The 17,361-nt window shown below is 44.9% G+C and overlaps 1 protein-coding gene across 3 annotated transcripts in view; it reads left to right on the forward strand.

The window, feature by feature from the left end:
* The window catches only part of TMPRSS9 (transmembrane serine protease 9), a 104,716-nt gene that overhangs the window by 41,621 nt on the left and 45,734 nt on the right, over positions 1-17,361 (forward strand). Inside the window, exon 2 of one of the 3 annotated variants that reach the window (XM_019491241.2) lies at positions 5,038-5,394. The exons of the other annotated variants lie outside the window; for them this stretch is intronic. The gene's annotated coding sequence lies outside the window, so the exon portion shown is untranslated. The remainder of the gene's footprint in view (positions 1-5,037; positions 5,395-17,361) is intronic. 3 annotated transcript variants of the gene reach the window in all.

Genomic DNA, 17,361 nt, shown 5'->3' on the forward strand with positions numbered 1-17,361 from the left:
TTAAACAATTGAGCCCAACCTTTCATGGTGTTATTGCCATACCTTTCTTGATGTTATTGGCATAGCACTCACAAAGCCACCATCCCCTGCTTTTTAAATTACTGTCGCTGTCACTGACACTGGCACATGTCCAGCTCATCAGTAGGTATTGTATTGGTTGGGGAATTACAAAAGCCCATTCACTTTCTGGTTTTCCCAATAATAATTTTTTTCTTCTACTTGATTGGCAGACTGTGCCGTTCCATGAGACTATTGGAACAGCTGTCAACAGAGACCACAAAACAGCTGCTTCTTTTGATAGATGGTCAGCTTGTTCATTTCCACATTGCAGTGGACTGTAGCAAGGTGGCATCCCTATGGATGGCCATAAGCACCTGGAAGCCCCAAAAATTATCTTTTTGCTCTGCTTGCTCTGGAAACAGTCTCCCCTTCACTCTCCTGCCACGCTTTAATGTCTTTTATGGTTATAAAACGGAGGCTGCCCCAGGGCTTCCCAGGCCTGGTCTTGTTCTAATGACCAGGAATCCAGGTTTTCTGTTTCCCACAGAAAAATTGAGAAAGCCATGAATGTCCTGGTTTTATCAGAGAAAACGTGGATTTTCTCTTTTAGCAGGGAAACCCTTGGATTTGCAAAGAGCTCTGCAGGCTGGTAGAGTTCCAGCCTGCAAGACATGTTTGCAAAAATGGCGGGAAAGCCCAAACCCTGCCCAGAGGGAGAGGGAGAGGGAGAGGGGGAAGGGTGGGCCCTGAGGCTTTTAGTCAGTTGCAAGGCTTAGGTCAGGCTCACTTTCCTCCTGGAGCCTGTTAACTGGTAAGTGGGGCTTGCAGGGGGATGGGGGATTGTGAGGCAGGGCTGGTTTGGAAGCTGGCTGGGGGCTGAGGGAGTGGGGAGGTGTTGGGGAAATACATGGAGTGCCTGCCCAGTGCCACCAAGTGCGGCTTCCCTTAAGGGCTACTAGATCTGCTTTGGTTTCACATGCCCCTGGCTGGGTACTCCAGCCATGAACAGGGAGGTGTTGGGGAAATACAAAGAGTGCCTAGCTGGCTCCACATCTCCCTGCTCGTGGCCGGAGTGCCCGGCCAGGGGCACATGAAACCAAAGAGGCTCTAGCAGCCCTTAAAGGGAGCTGCGTGTGAAGGTGCTGGCTGGGAGCAGGGAGATGTGGAGCTGGCTGGGCACTCCATGTTGTTCACTGTCAGGGGGCAGGGGGGAACCGTGCCCCCACATTTGTGCAGGGGGCAGACTGTGAGCTCAAGCTCCCACTCTGATTCCCTCCAACAGGGCCAATGTCGCCCCGCAGGCATGACCTAGCATGGCTAGGAACAGCGGGGCCACACCAGGATCTCCTTGGTCCCCTGCTGCCCTGGCAATGTGCCTCCTGTGCCTGCCACTGCTTTGAGTGGCAGAGACCTGTGCTGTTTCCCTCAGTGCAGCCCAGGGTGCAGGAGGTGCATCGCCAGGGCAGCACGGAGTGAGCAGCTGCTATGAGATCCCCATCCAGCTCCTCTGTCCCCACCCGCACCGGTCACGGGGAGGGGAGCAGGGCAGCAGATTGCCATTAAAGGCCCCCCACAGACCTGCTGGTGGCAGAAGTGAGGGGCACCGGCAGGGCTGTGGGGACCTTTAATTTTAATCATGCATTTGGGGGGGTTTTATCAGAGAGTTTGCAATTTTTTATCATGAAAAACCAGGATCCCTGCTAATGACCACCTGGTGCCTGCAGTCCTTTGCTTTATGGGCTAATTGCATGGCTCCATACCTCCCATATACCTTGCCCCATGCCTCACAGATGGCATTATCATGGATGTTTTTTTTGTCACGTGCCTACACTCACATAGCCCTCCTCCAGGCCCTCAGACCCTTGGTCTCTCCCACAGTCCCACTTGAGTCTCCAGGCCCTTCAGGCCCTCACTAAGCCACTCTCTGGGCTGCCAGACCCCTCGGTCCCTTGCTCGATGCCTCTTCAGGCTGGAGGATTTGTTGGTCCCTCATTTGTTCCCTTCCTGGGTTCTCAGACCTCGCAGCCTCTCAGTCAGCCCTCCTCTGGGCTGTCAGGCCCCCTGGTCCCACTCTTGACCCCTCTCTGGGGTGCCAGATCCGTTGGTCTCTCATGTGGCCCCTTTCTGGGCCTCTCTCTATTCCTGGCCCCTCGCTGGGCCAGTGGGCACTTCAGGTTTCACTCCACTATTCCCAGCCCCTCACTGGGCCACTGGACTTCCTCAGTCCTTGCCTGGGCCTCTGGGCCCTTCTGGTGCCACTCTCTCTTTAGGCCCCACTCTGAGCCTCTGAGCCCTCCTGGTCCTGGTCTTTTCTGGCCCCTAGCTGGACCTCTGAACCCTCTGGGGCTGCTCTTCCTTGGCCCCTTGCCTGGACCATTTGGTCCTGCCTTTGCTTCTTTTGGGGGCCTTTCCCCACCAAGGGGTATCCCACAAGACAGTGGAGGCTGTGGTTTTAGGGTGCCTCAAACTTGCCCTTCCCTGGGGTTTGGCCCTGGTCGCACTTTCTAGGGGCTGCTCTGCCACGAGCAGTCCCACCACCATGACCCCAAATCCAACTGCCTGCTAATTTCCTGCATTTTCATCACTCTGCTAAAACACACTCCAGCCACCCTTGAAACTCATTTTTCTCCCTGATAATATAAACTAGTATCCATAGACCAGATTGTCTTCCTGTTCAGTTGGAATAGTTTTGGAAATAGGGTGTGCCCTCACTTCTATCTGGGCTTCACAAACCTGTTCCTGACCACTTGAGGTAAGACCCCATATCGATATTTAGATTCCTTTAGTGCAACCCAGGACTGGCCAACTTCTTAATGGCAGGGCCTGCACCAACAGGAGCATGCTGCAGGGCCACACCATGCCCCCGGCTGCACCAGGCATGCAGGTGCTCTCTACCCAATCCTGCACTATGAGTGCTAGTGATTCTCCACCCCCCACCTCGCCAAAAAGGCATGTGGGCGCTTCCCCCCTTTCCTTCCTGAACAAGTTCTACCTGTCCATGACAATACTCCAGTCACATGAATAATCCCACCACATCTCCAGTATCTCAATTAAATCACAGTACCTCCAATTCTTCCTGCTTATTTCCCATGCTTCTCACATTGGAAACATTTCAGGTCACTGACTATTGTCTTAATTTCTCCCTACTTAGAAATCTTTCAATTTCCAATCATCAAATTTATCCATAGCTAATTTGTTACATTTTATATTATATAAATACATTACCCAGTTTCTTTAAAAAAAAAACCTGTATATTAATATTTATTGAAGTTTTCTGCCTTTTTGTATAATTATTGACAATTTTTCCATCTCCAGCTAATATGTACCTTTTCCAGTATATAATACCCCAGTTCTTTTTTATCTTTTGAACCTTTTCCTTATTATCCTTGGCTATATATATTACATACATGTATTACAGAGCTTTGTAACTAGTCTTAGCATTTAACTTTGTTTATTAACTTCCAATTTATATCCATTGCCCTTTTTCCATTTGTTCTGTAATGGAAGGGTGCTACTGCCATACCCTCTCTTTAATTAAGATATTTTAAAATCTTATTTACAATCATAATATTATGATACATTTAGGAAAAGATATACTCTCAAACAAAAAAAGTGCTATGCTATTTTCAGTTATGACTGAGACTACCAATAATTTAGGTTAAATTACTTTACAAATAGATTGTAATTATTCCAAAACCCCAGGAAATTCACAACTAAAGTTAAACTTAGCAGCAATTCAAATATGATATGAAACATTCAATTTAAACACAGTATGGAAACACAGCTAGGGTACTTCACCTCTCTATTGTAATACAATTATGTATGTTTGGTTTGATTAAAGCACTTCAGTGTTTGGAGCAGATCAGGAGGCATGGATTTTTTTTTTAAAGACATTACGGTAGATCCTTATCCAGTGTAAATTATCATCAGCCCATTTATTTTTGTGAAACTAAGACATCTTGCATCAGCTGAAGATCTGTCCAATGAGGTTTTCTCTTTTTTACGCCTCCTTTCATAATGCCATTGCTAGTCCTTGAGATGATGAACATGGGGTCTAGTTTATGCATTGCTGAGCATCCTCTGAAAACACTGACTGTTAAAGGCACTATATACTTGCTGAATGGGGCTCATAGCAAGGTTGTCATTAATGGACAGTCCTCAAACACTTATAATTGTTCTATGGCCTAAAGTGATTTGATTGAAGAGTTGTGAAACCCAGCAGCTTTCTGGGAAGGACTTCAGCCAGGCAGAACCTAGACAATAATGAACAGTTTTCATATTCTAGGTTAAACCAAATTCTCACATACAACCCTACCCACCCTCCTGCTTAATAGCTCTATCCAAACTATTTTAATGCAATTCAAAAAGACATTATTGGCAGGACAAGCTATACCAGTGTTACCTTACTACAGAAAAAAGAGAGATTGTTCTTTCCTCACAGCCCCTATTGTCACATAAAGTTCTTTCTTTCATCTCTTGAGTGTATCTCAAAACCATATGATTGTGCTATGTTGAGGGGATTGCTGATTTAGTTTTTTTAACAGGCTTGTTTGCAGGCTTGTTTGCACCTGCATGGCAATACTTAAAACTTTTGATTCATCTTCTCTAATACATATCCAATTTCTGTCACTGTCTTCAGAGGAATTCTGCTTTAAGGACTTAAATTTTAGCATACTGGAAGGATCAAGGAGAGCACATAGTTCAAGAAAAAGGCATTACCCCATTGGCATCACACCTTGCCAGCAAACAATTGTCTTTTCCAGTAATCCATGGGACTCCCCCACCCCTTCTTTTTACTTATTTTGAGAGGTGAGGGAGCAGCTATGGATGCCTGGAGTTTCTTCAGCTCTTCCCCACCCCCTGCATTCCCCAGTTCTGTATCTCCCCATGTGCCAACAGGGTTGCCTGACACCTTACAAGGCACAAAATAAAGGCAAAGAATTAAATTGATCTCTAAGGGTCTGAAAGCAGACATTGCTGTTGCTGGTATGCATGTTTAGCACTTGCAGCTGAGTTTGGATTCTCCTTCCCTGTCAGGTTTACCCAGATGACAGCAAGGGGACAAGAAGGTGAATGTCAGCTTCTTTGAGAGTGCACTGCAAGCTAGCTGTGAATGTTTTTCATCTGGCCATTCTCCCATGTAACAAGCATTTCTTCTGTTAACTCTGAGATGGAAGCTCTCTGCACTGAGTCTCACCCATTCCAGCAGCTGCACTATATTCTACTTTCTACCTAATGACTAGGAAATACCAAAATGACTCCTGGCTGATAAGTCATTCTCAGTTTTGTGGCTGAGTTGGGAGTGCACTGTCATTTCACATGAGCTTTAGTGTTCCACTGAGCCAGGGAAGTCTCTATTACAGCCACAGCTCAACATCCAGCTGCTGCTTTCAGGTAAGCACTTCAGCCCTTCAATAGAAGATGGCTCAGTTGTTCCTCAAATAAAGATGTGACAAGAAAAGATAAAGAGTGACCATGACAAATGGCACATTCCTAAGAAAGACACAGAGTTTGCAGCATCAAAAAAGTGTGCATGTTGGGGAGGAGGCATGTACAAGATAAGGTAAAAGATAAAGAAGAATAAAACTTTGTTTAAACAGCTGATTTTAGAAGCAAAGCAGACCATTACTCTGTCAGAAGGGATATTAAACCAACAATGATTCTGAAAGACATGAATCACTAAGTTTTGTCAAATATTTAATATCAGAAACTGGACAATCAAGATCATGTGAAGTGTTTGTTCTTGAAGCTGTTGACAAAAATAGTGAGAAACTCAGTACAGTTAACAGATCAGAGTAATAGGTCTGTAATAGGTTTGTAACAGAATTAGAGAATGATCTAACCTAATCACTGGAATTTTTTTTTCCCAAAAATCATGATGATCTGGGGAGGAGCACAAAGAATTGGAATAAAAAACTACCACTGCCCAGTGAATCTAAATTAAACAGGACAGATATTATCAACGGCCACCTTCAGGATAATTGAACTCTGAGCATTAGGCAGCAAAGCTTATAGTGAACAAATTATGTAAGGCAATTTTGCTAGCTATTTTTAATGGGGTTACAAAGCTAATGGACCACAGAAGTGTAATGGCTTACATCTTGCACTTTAGTAAATTTTATACAGTGTTTCTTGGCATTTTTTTTTGTGAAGTTGACTTAAAACCGGCATGGATTTGAGCAGTGAGCATGGATATTGCAGTAATGGACTGTAATCTGGAGAGTAATGGATTGGATGCCAACTGTACTGCATTCAGCTTGTAGAGGATTATATCAGTGGGTCTAGTTTTATTTAATATCTTAATGAATTATATGAATGAAGCCAGGCAGCATTTGAAGTAACTTCACAAAGATGGAGGAGGTTTGTACACTGCAGAAAATGTGTGCAGGGATCTCAAAACTATGAGTGAAAGTACAGGAAAGAACAAATTAAGATTTGAGATTGATGACTGCACCTGTAGGAAAATAGAAAAAATGTTGCCATGGGAATGAGATGTTTAAAATACAACAGCTCCAAAAGAGTTTGAGCAAAAGTGGGAAACAAATTAGAAATGATGTTGCAATGCATTTTGGCAGAAAACAAAAGCTTGTGTAATTTCAAGATGCACATGCAAGTACCATGCTAAAGTCAGAAAGTGGAGCAATAATAGTAGTGTTCTAGATAACACTGGTTAACCACCTAGAACACCAGGCATGGGGTTGGAAAACCTGGGATAGCATTGTATTTTTTCTGGATACTTCTGTGTTCAGGAAAGAATTACCCTGTAGATGACCAAACATGGCTATTCAGGGCATGGATGCATGTAACAGTTGAACCATTGCAAAATTTCACTGATTAGAAAGTAGTTCATAATTATGTGAGAAGTGCTGTAGCTTCAGCACCATGGGGTGGGACTCAGCACTCAGCCCAGCATGGCTCCCAGTGGGCAAGCAGTCAGTGGGGACTACTTGCACCCATGCCTGGGGGAGGGGGTAGAGTGCATGACTTTAGGCTGGGAGAGTTCAATACACTTCAGGTAGCATGCAATTAATGTCTACAGTGTGGTTCCCTGAGGAAAGAGAGGGGAGGGAAGTGTTTAGACCCATCTTGGTGGGGTATCATAAAGGAGTACAATCTAGTAAGGAGTGCGGACACTGCTGGTTGTTAGAAAGACTGATTTTATTGAACAAGCAATGTAAGGGAACTTATTGATTAAAAAGTGACAAAAAAGTTTTTAAAATGGGCAGTAGAGTTCTGGCTGTGTACCAGAGGAGGCAGCTGTAGCCCCTGGGGAGTGAGGCATGATCTAGTATGGGATGCCTGGAGGACTGACCAGACCTGTGTCATGGTACCCTTGGTGTCCACATGTAACATTAAACTGATTCACAGTGAAATGGTTCAAAATTACAAATTTTCTCCTATATAATATATACCTTTTCCCCATAAATCAGCGCCTAAGATTGGGGTGAGTGTTTTAAGCGAGAAAGCCATTTTCTTTGCTGCAAAAGCAGCAAGCCTTGAGACAGTGAATGCCTTGCAGTTATCAAGATAACAAAGTCCTGTTGGCTGAACACTAGTTTTTGCCTGTCAGCAAGAGAGGTATCTTGATGAGGTTACTGATGTGGAAATACTTTATTTACGGGAACTTATATAATGAACTACTTACAGTAATAAACTAGCAGTCTTCCTACTGCCCTTGGAAGGGTCTGGGCGCCTAACCTTGTGTGACGAAGAGTAGGTCCTTTTGGGAACGCAGACTGTCCAGGAAGCACAGAGGAAAACAGTCTGGATGAGACAGCTGGCAGCAGGAACGTCCTCGTGCCACACTTCTCGGACATGCTCCGTTATACTCAGTCACACAGGTGGCCATGACTCTGGAAAAAATCATTTTTTCTAAATTTTTTCCTTCTAAAAAGAAGGTGCACATTTTATTTGGCAAGGGGTGGGGGTGTTGTGTGTGAGAAAACATAGTAGTACTTGGATTTTTCCAGGCAGCTGTAAACTAGCTGAGTAGGGTTGTATGTATGGCTGCTTCATGTTTAAGTAACATTCAAACCAATCGGTGACACGTGTCCATACCCTTAGATGACCAGAATAAAATAAGCTGATAGATATAGATTGGCCAAGACAAAAGGGGAAGAGAGAGGTTGTCCTACAACCTGTGTGGCAGTCCCTCGCTTGTTCCTTTATCTTGTTCTAGAGGTAGTGGTAAATCATGTTGCTTTTGGGATTCCTCAGTTTTTGTGCAAATATCTGCTAGATGGTAATGTTTCTTCTCACTATACCTCCATCACTAGAGCTCTCCATATACAAACAGCTACTGTCTGGAAAGTTACCATATCCCTTTGTGCTGCTGTGTCTGTAGATCAGTTCCTCACTCTAATGGATTCCTGTCAGTCTGAAACACTAAACTTGCTACTCCGACTAGACCAGGGGCCAGCAAAATATGGCCCACAGGCCGGATCCAGCCCACCAACTGCTTGGATCCAGCTCATGGTAGGCACCTGCCAATTGATTCGATCTGGTCCACAGCTGCCCCCACAGCACTCTGCAGGGGGATGAGCCCCACTTGGGGCAGCCCACAATGTGCCCCAGTCCTGGCCCTGGCCAGCATGCACAGCTTCCTGGCAGGGCTGCTTCCTGCGTGACTGTAGCCACCCAAGTACTGCTTAAAACAGACCACAGGCCTTGCCCTGCTCTCATACATGCAATACTCCCCATTGAATTTACCTTTACAGCTTTCTCCACCAACCCAAAAAGTTGGGTATAGTGTTGAGAAGAATGAAAACCATAAAAATAGGTTAAAATGATAATACATGAAGGATGCTTAATTCAGTGTAATGTCCAATTCCTCTTACCTGTCTGAAGAACTTGTATCAGAGGTCCTATACTGTTGCCCCTCACCATACTACAAGGAAAGGGCCAAAAATGCAATCAAAGGGCTATGCATGTGCTCTGGGGCAGGGGGAGGGGGAGCTCTTTAACTAGAGAGGCTCCAAGAGCCACTCTAATTAAAGTGCCTGGAGAGTCTTCAAAATGGTGGCAGGGGCACTTTATTTAAAGCTTGTTCAATAAGCTTTAGAAAAAGTGTCCCCACCACCATTTTGAAGCTCAGGGATGCTGATACATGAAATAGGGAGGCTGGCTGGAATGTGGAGGCCGGCTGGAGCGATTAATCAAATCTGCTTTGACAAGCACATCAGAGCAGCCTCCACACTTGTGTATAGGCACCCAAAATGCTTTGAGGTATAGACAAGAAAGTTTCATCTATACTGATTCTGTGTTCATACAGTGTCCAACATAATGGGGCTCAGCCTGGTTGGGGCCTCCAGGCACAACTGCCATATAAACTATGTTGCTGCTAATAAATCTCGTTACATCACCATGCAAAGTTCTGGTACAGTGCAAGTATATATTAGCAATGAAAATAAGCTTGTTACTGTCTGCATATGGAGGACAATTAAGTTAAAACAAAAAGTCTAAATTAAGAGACTTGTATCTCCTTGTCTTAGACCTCATTTAGCTTCCCAAAATGATCTCTACCCCCTCCAGAGTGAAATGAGCTCTCCAGGAACACAAGTGTCTTTTTAAATATGAGCACAAAGGAGTGAGTGTTCCCTTTGCCTTTGTTTAAGTGCCATTCCCCAGTGCTTATCCTCTTGCTGCCTCGTAACCTTTTGATGCTGGAGAAGAATTCTCATCTGTGCCTGTACATCCCAGGTAACTGTTGGCAGGACACAAAGTTCTGGCTGGTTTCCAAGGCAGATCAGCCACTGTCATCCTCTGATCTCCACTGAATGGAGTCCAAGCTCAGAGCTAAATACCCCGGTACTAATATAGCCACTCATCTCTGTGCAGTGGACTCAGACATTGGAGGGAATTGTTTCTACTTTAGTTTCTGTTCACACTTCATAAGGAAGAAAACAAAAATGTCTTCTCATCACACAACTGTATAGAGACAAGGCCGCCAGGTCAACCCTGCAACTCAGAACAGGGATGAGGGAAACTCTATGATGTAATCTGCAACATCCTTGCGGCCACCCGGCATTGCATCTCGGGAGACCATATCAGGTTATTTAATTCAACAGCCCCTGCTTACTCCTTTCTACCTAATTTAAAGCTTTCCTTATAAACCCTTTCTATTTGGTGCCCCAAAGACTGGTACCAATTCCACTGAATACCACCAAAATCTAACAGACTTCTCTCATCACAGAGGGCACCAGTGCCCTTTCCTCAACCCAATGCCTTAGCTATGGAATCAGTCTTCTTTTTCTTGATTTACTGGACTCAGAAGGTCCCTAACGTATTGCAATATTCCAGTCTGTTACATGATCCATAATAGCATCATACTCTTCTTCACTGGAGTTTACATCCACAAAGAGTATATCCAGAGAGATTCCCCAATGATACACCATTTCCCATAATTTACCCTGTCAACTGGAAGTCTTCACATCTACCTGTTTTCTACATCTGGTTGGAGGCCTGAGAGCAGATTCCTTATTGTGCAGTCACCAGTCAGGGTTATAGTCTTGCCTTTCCTTCTGAGTGACTCCATTTCAGTGCTTGATTTCTGTCCCTGGTCGGGAAAGATATAGGAACTTGTCCATTTTTGTGGATTGAATTGTATGACACCATTTTTAATGCTTTCCTAGGGGTGGCAGGATCCAAAGAAAGACACAGAAGAGGCAGTCTACTGTGTCCTTTTGTCTATCCAAAGACATGCTTTTTCTCAGTATCTGCTAATACATCTTTTCTCCCACTGGGGCACAGTTTCAAATGCTGGTCTCAGCTCTGGTGGATTGTTCACCTCTAATGGCAACCAAAAGGGTGTACCAATCCTCACATGGTTTGGAAGTGGGTTTGAATGTACAATCCAGTAATTCCCCAAAAGGTGTACCGCAAGAGCACTACAAGTGTGCCATAAGATCCCCTGTGTGGGGAAGTAGATGCTCTCCCCCCATATTTGGCACCTTGTGCCTGCCCCAGCTACTCCAATGGCATCTGCAGCTGCTGCTTTGGGGACTGCCACTGCTGCTGCCTTCCCCACCCCCAGACAGCCCTTGTACCAGTCCCTCCCCCCAGCTCCCAGAAATGCACTCTGCACGAGTAGGCAGGCGGATGCACAAACAGAGCCATGCTTTGCAGCTCAGCTCACTCCTCCTCCCACATTCCCAGGGCTGGCATGAGGGGCCATAGGGATGATCTTCAGCATGTAAGAGACTGCAGAAGCATTCCCAGCAGCACGGGCTGCCCCTGTCCCCTGCGGGACAGACTAGGGGTCAGGGCAGTGGGAGCAGTCAGTGGCAAGAGCAGGACATGGCAGGATCAGTGATTCTCAACTTTTTTAACCTCAAGTCCTCCTCCCATCCCCATAGTTTTTCTGAATTTAGATCTGTCTCAATGATCTTTTTAACTGGGGTGCTGCAAAATTCAGAAAAGTTGCGGAGGGAAACCTTGAGGCTAAAAAGTTTGAGAACCACTGGTATTGAAGTAATCTGTTGTTCAAAGAAAGATGTATTAGGTGTCATTTTTAACAGTACATCTCATCACTGATATGATTTCCTCTGGCAGGAGAATGGAATATGTTATGTTTTGAAAAACTATATATACACATACGTTGTGGTTCATCATTTGAATCTGAAGATGAGCATGACGTCATTATTGGCTTGGTTTCTGTGAGCATGTGAGTGGCTGCTCAGGCCAATTTGTGCTATGAACTGTCTGTGACACACTGAGCAAGAGAAGCTACGTTGAGTTGCTTGATCAAGAGCAGACGTGCTGCTGTTACAAAATTTACAGTTTGCTTTTCTGCTCGGCCTCAGAAGTTCTCCTCTGTTCACAGACTGTAGTTCCAGCATGGGTGAAGCTTCACCAGGTGGAACGATCATGAGCAAGATCTTCCCAAGACTCCAGGTCAATGTTGAAATGTTTCAAGGATGACTTGAAGGAGTCCTTGAAATGTTTCTTCTGGCCTCCCTGATAGTGCTTTCCCTCCTTTAGCTCACAGTAGAAGATCTTCATTGGCAGTAACACATCTGCCATCCCGGTGACATGGCCTGCTCGTCTCATCTGTGATTTCATCAACAGCGCGTGGATGCTTGGAATGCCTGCCCGAGTGAGAACCTCAGTGTCTGGGACTTGTCTTGCCATCTTATTCTCATCAGTCTCCTCAGACACCCATGTAAAAGTGACTCAGCTTCACAGCATAGCATCCTTACATCGTTCAGGTTTTGCATGCATACATCAGGATTGGCAACACAGTAGCTTTGTAGGCTTTCAGGTTTTTTTGTCGACTGATGCCTCTGCATTCCCACACATTTGCACGCACTCTGCCAAAGGCCATGCTTGCGTTGGCAATTCTGGCATTTGTTTCATCATTGATGTGAACTGCACATAGCAGTGTACTGCCGAGACAGGTGAACTTGTGCACTGCCTGGAGGGTTTGGCCATTCACTGTGATGATAGCTCTACATAAGGTTTTCCTGGTGCAGGCTGGTGCATCACTTCTGTCTTCTTAATGTTGATCGTGAGACCAAAGTTGTCACAAACTGAAAAGAAATGGTTCCTACGCTGCTGCATGCCAGGCTCAGATTTGGCATTCAGGGAACAGTCATCAGCAAACAAAAGATCACAAACAATCACTTCCTGTAACTTCACCTTTCCCTGTAGTCTCCACAAATTGAAGATCTTGTCATCAGTTTGGTATCTGATGTCAACCCCAGTGTCACAGTCATGAAAGGCATCTGTAAGCATGGCAGAAAACATCATACTGAAGAGAACTGGGGCCAACACACAGCTCTGCTTGACTCCATTGGTGACTGGTAATGGTTCAGATGACTCACCATCATCCACGACACAAGCAAGCATGCCATGATGGAATTGCCAAATGATTGCAATGAATTTCTCTGAGCAACCAAATTTTGCCATGACCTTCCAAAGGCCCTCCCAACTGGCTGCATCAAAGGCTTTTGTCAGGTCAATGAAAGGCATGTACAGGTTGGAGTTCTGTTTCTGGCACTTCTCCTGAAGTTGACGAGCTGCAAACACCATGTCTGTGGTCCCGTATCCTTTCCTAAAGCCACACTGACTCACAGGCAGGAACCCTTGTCCAATAAGCTGCACAACCTGATTCACCAGAATTCTGACGAGGATTTCGCTGGTGATTTTGGAGAGCAAGGAGATACCCCAGTGGTTGTCTCAGGGTTGTCTATTGCCTTTCCACTTGTACAAGTGGGCGATGGATGTATCCTGGTACTCCTGGGGTATAGTTCCTTGAGTCCATATTGACTGGAGGAGTTCAGTAAGTTTCAGAGCCTCCAGCCTTGTAGGCCTCTGTTGGTATAGCATCTGCTCCATGTGCTTTACTGTTTGACAGCAGGTTAATTGCTTTCACTGTCTCAGTGTTGGAGGATCAACAAGAGATATGTTAATGTTTACCTGATGCAGTTGACCAGTTTCCTCCTCACTAAATGACGATTGTTGATTGAGGATGTTGTTGAAGTGTTCTGCCCATCTTTGCAGTATCTTTCCTTTGTCAGTGAACAGTGTGGTGCTACCAGTGCACAGTATTGGAGATATTCCTGATGACCGTGGCCTGTAGATTTTCCTCAGAGCATCATAGAAGTTCTTTGTAGCATTCCTGTCTTCATAGGACTGGATCTCGTCTACCTTGTTGCTCAGCCATGAGTTTGCACCTCTCTGAGTTTGTGTTGGACAATCCTCTTGATGTTGTTGAAGGTTGCCTTCTTAGATGTTGAAGTGCTGTCTTCTAACCAGGCTTTATGAAACTGATATGTCTTGTTCAGTAGTCTCCCTATGTCAGTATCCTTTTCATCAAACCAATCTTGATATTCACATGTGGTAAGACTGAGGGTGTTGGATGTGGCCAGGTACACAGAGTCTCTGAAAGATGCCCAGTTTTCCTCTTTGTTACTGGAGTTTACATAACTTTTTACTAATGCCTGTTTCAGGTTCTTCTGTTTCAGTTTGGAGACATTGAGCTTTTTGGGTGCTTTTTTGCCTTGTGATCATCTACTAGAATGTATCCAGATAGTCAACTGGGCAACTATGAGCCTGTGGTCAGTCCAGGATTCTGCACGTCTCCTGGCCTTTGTCACGCTGACATCCTGTCTGTCTCTTCTCCTGATGATGATCTAATCAATGAGATGCCACCACTTGGAGTGCGGGTGAATCTAAGACGTCTTGTTGCAGTTTGGCAAGTGGAAGTCTGTGCTAGTGATAAGCAGAGATCCTGGTTTTCTCTGATAAAAAAAATCCTAAATTTTCTGATTGAAAACCCCCTCCAAAATCCACATTTTTTTGTGATTAAAATGAAACACCACTAATACACACACACACACACACACACACACACATATATATATATATATATATATTTCATATATAAATGAAAATTGGTTTTGAATATATGAATTTTCATATATATATGAAAATTGGTTCAGCTTAAAATGGTTCAGATTAAAATGAACCACCACACACACACACACACACACACACACACACACACATCATATGGACATTAAATATATATATATATATATATATATATATATATATGTAGTGGTGGTTCATTTTAATCTGAACCATTTTTTTTCTGTGAATATATATACATAATTTTTATTTATATTTCTTTATTTATTAGTGGTGTCTCTATTTAGTCGCAGAAAAATGTGGATTTTGGTTATTTTTTTAAATCAGAAAATTTGGGATTTTTTTTATCAGAGAAAACCAGGATCCCTGGTGCTAAGGAGGTTGTGTGTGGTGCATTTCTCCAGCAGGAGGAGCCCATTGCTGTTGTATTCTAAAGGCCATTTTTTTCCAATGATGCCTGGCCATCTGCACCAACTCTAGCATTAAGATCACCAAGGATGATGAACTTGTCTGTCTTCAGCACTTCTGCAATAAGAGACTCCAGTTCTTCATAAGATTTGTCCTTAATCACATCTGTGTTGGTCATGGTGAGTGCATAGGCACTGATGATATTTGCACAACTTTACCCAGACAGTAGGAGTCTAATTTGCATGAGTTTGTCATTCATTCCCTTTGGGAGATTTGTAAGCTTGCTGACTAGCTGTGTTTTCATGGCAAACCCAACACCAGCTTCATGCTGCTCTTCTTAATTGTGGCCTCTCCAGAAGAAGGTGTAGCCAGCTCCTTTTTCAGTGAGTTGTCCTTCTTCAGCTAAATGCGTTTCACTCAGGGCTGCTATCTGAATGTTGAATCTGGCTAGTTCTCTACCAGCTAGAGCTGTTCTTCTTGCTGGTCTATCTTCTGTCGATTAGCAGATCCTCTGTCCATTAGCATGCACACATTTCCAAGTACCGATGATGAGTGATGTTCACATTGTCGTTTTTTGTCTTTTTGTCTAAATTTCAATTGCTATAGGGGATCCCTATTAACCATGGTATGCTGAGCAGGATTTAAATGAAGCAGACAATGTTTAGGGCACCTTTTCTAGCCCCTTCTAGCTCCTTCTAATGGGGGCTGGGGTCTTGGGGTGCCCCAGACTCACCCCTCCCTGGCAGCACTTTCTAGGGGCTGCTCCACCACAAGCAGTCCTACCACAGTGACCCCAAATCCCAGTAGGGTGCAGTTTTCAATCACACCCAGGACCCTACACACACACACACACACACATACACGTGCACACACACACACCCCGTTTTGGATGTAAGTGTGAAGTGTGCTGCTAATTTTAATCCAGGAAAAAAGTGTGCCCCAGGTATCAAAAATTTACACTGCTTTAATCAACCCCTAATGTGGAATATTGGCATGAGTAGCAAGGCATTATCTAATAAGGCATGATGTAAGGAAACATCAATATGAACTCCCTTTCAGACAGAAGTTCATCCACATTCCTTATCCTGAATCTCTGTTTCTCTCTCCAGGATATTTTTCTTGCTTCAGCAAAGGCACAGTAAATGAAAGTGAATGGCTCTTCAGTACCTAGTGTTCTGTTCTTGTACGTGGCCTCAGATGCAATTAAGCCTCAACTACTGGATTCATAAGTATCTATCTATTAAGTCATCTTTCCAGACTTTTAATCATAGACTTCTCCTCATTACTTTTTTCTGAGGACCTTCCAATTTATTAACATCCTTTCTGAAGAATGATTGTCCTCCTCCTTGCCTCATAATTCCTGAATTCATGGATGCCCAGTGACCCAGCTTCAACAAAAGAGGTGTTTTGAGCGGAAAAACAGCACTTTCACAGTCAGCAAATCTGGACAGTTTTCAAGGGATAATCTTGACAAAGTTGCACATAGAAGTACTATATTTACCTGAATCTGGGGAAACTTCAAATTTAAGATGACCCCCCAATAATTAGATTCTAGACATGGGAAAAAAAATTAATTTGTTATAAGTTTCTGAGTCTAGAACCTAATTTTTAGAGATCATCTTACATTCATCCCCCCACCACTGCAACAGGTTAAGTAGTGTCAGGGGAGCCGTTTGGCAGGGCCAGGTACCAGAGGAGCCAAGTGGCCTGCCCCCTGCCCCTTGCTTCCTGCTGCCCCATCACTTGCCTCCCTGCTGCCTACCTCCCCTGCACCTCCTGCACCCCCTGCACCTTGCCTCTGCCCCTTGCCCCTCTTCCATGTGCCCCACAATACCTCTATCCCCCAATGCCTGCCCCTTCCCACAGTGCCTGCATGCCCCAACACCTGCCCCACTACCATTTGCCTCACGTCCCACCTGCTCCGCCTGCTGCCTGCCCTCCGAGCTGCCTCCTCCTGCTGTCTATCCCTGCTCCTTAGCCCCCACTGCTGCCTGCCTTCCCCAATGCTTAGTTTCCTATTGCAGCTGCAGCTCCAGCTGAGACTCTGCTCTGGCCTGGGGCTGGGAGAAAAGAGCATGTCTTGCCTCCAGCCACAGTTCAGTCACACACCAGCTGTTGTAGCAGCTCTGGCCCCAGCTCTGACCCTGAAGCCAAGACCAGAGCTGCCTCCACCATGCATGGGCAGGCTGGAGCTGGAGTCAGCACATACTGTGTACTCCCTGCCCTGGGTCAGAGCTGCAACAAAAAGGTAAGTGGCATGGGAGCAGGGTGAAGCAGAGGTTGCAGGGAGCAGGTGGCACAGCGGAGGGAACAGCAGCTGCCTCCCCCCCACTCCCCCCTGCCCCAGCTTGTACTCAAATCTAAAACAAGGGACTTCTTTTCCCCCGTGTCAAATGGGGAAAAAAAATACTTGTCTTGGATTTGAGTAAAAACGGTTGTCTTCTAGTCAAAGTAGCTTAAAGTAGATTGACACCATTATAATTCAAATACTCCTCCTTTCAGTGCCACTGTGCAAGGTCTATATCAGAATAACAGTTTCATAAAGAATAATTCCCAAAAGCCACCCTGTCAGGATTACCAGCC

The sequence above is a fragment of the Alligator mississippiensis genome, chromosome 16 (assembly GCF_030867095.1).
Source record: "Alligator mississippiensis isolate rAllMis1 chromosome 16, rAllMis1, whole genome shotgun sequence".
NCBI classification, from domain to species: Eukaryota; Metazoa; Chordata; order Crocodylia; family Alligatoridae; genus Alligator; species Alligator mississippiensis.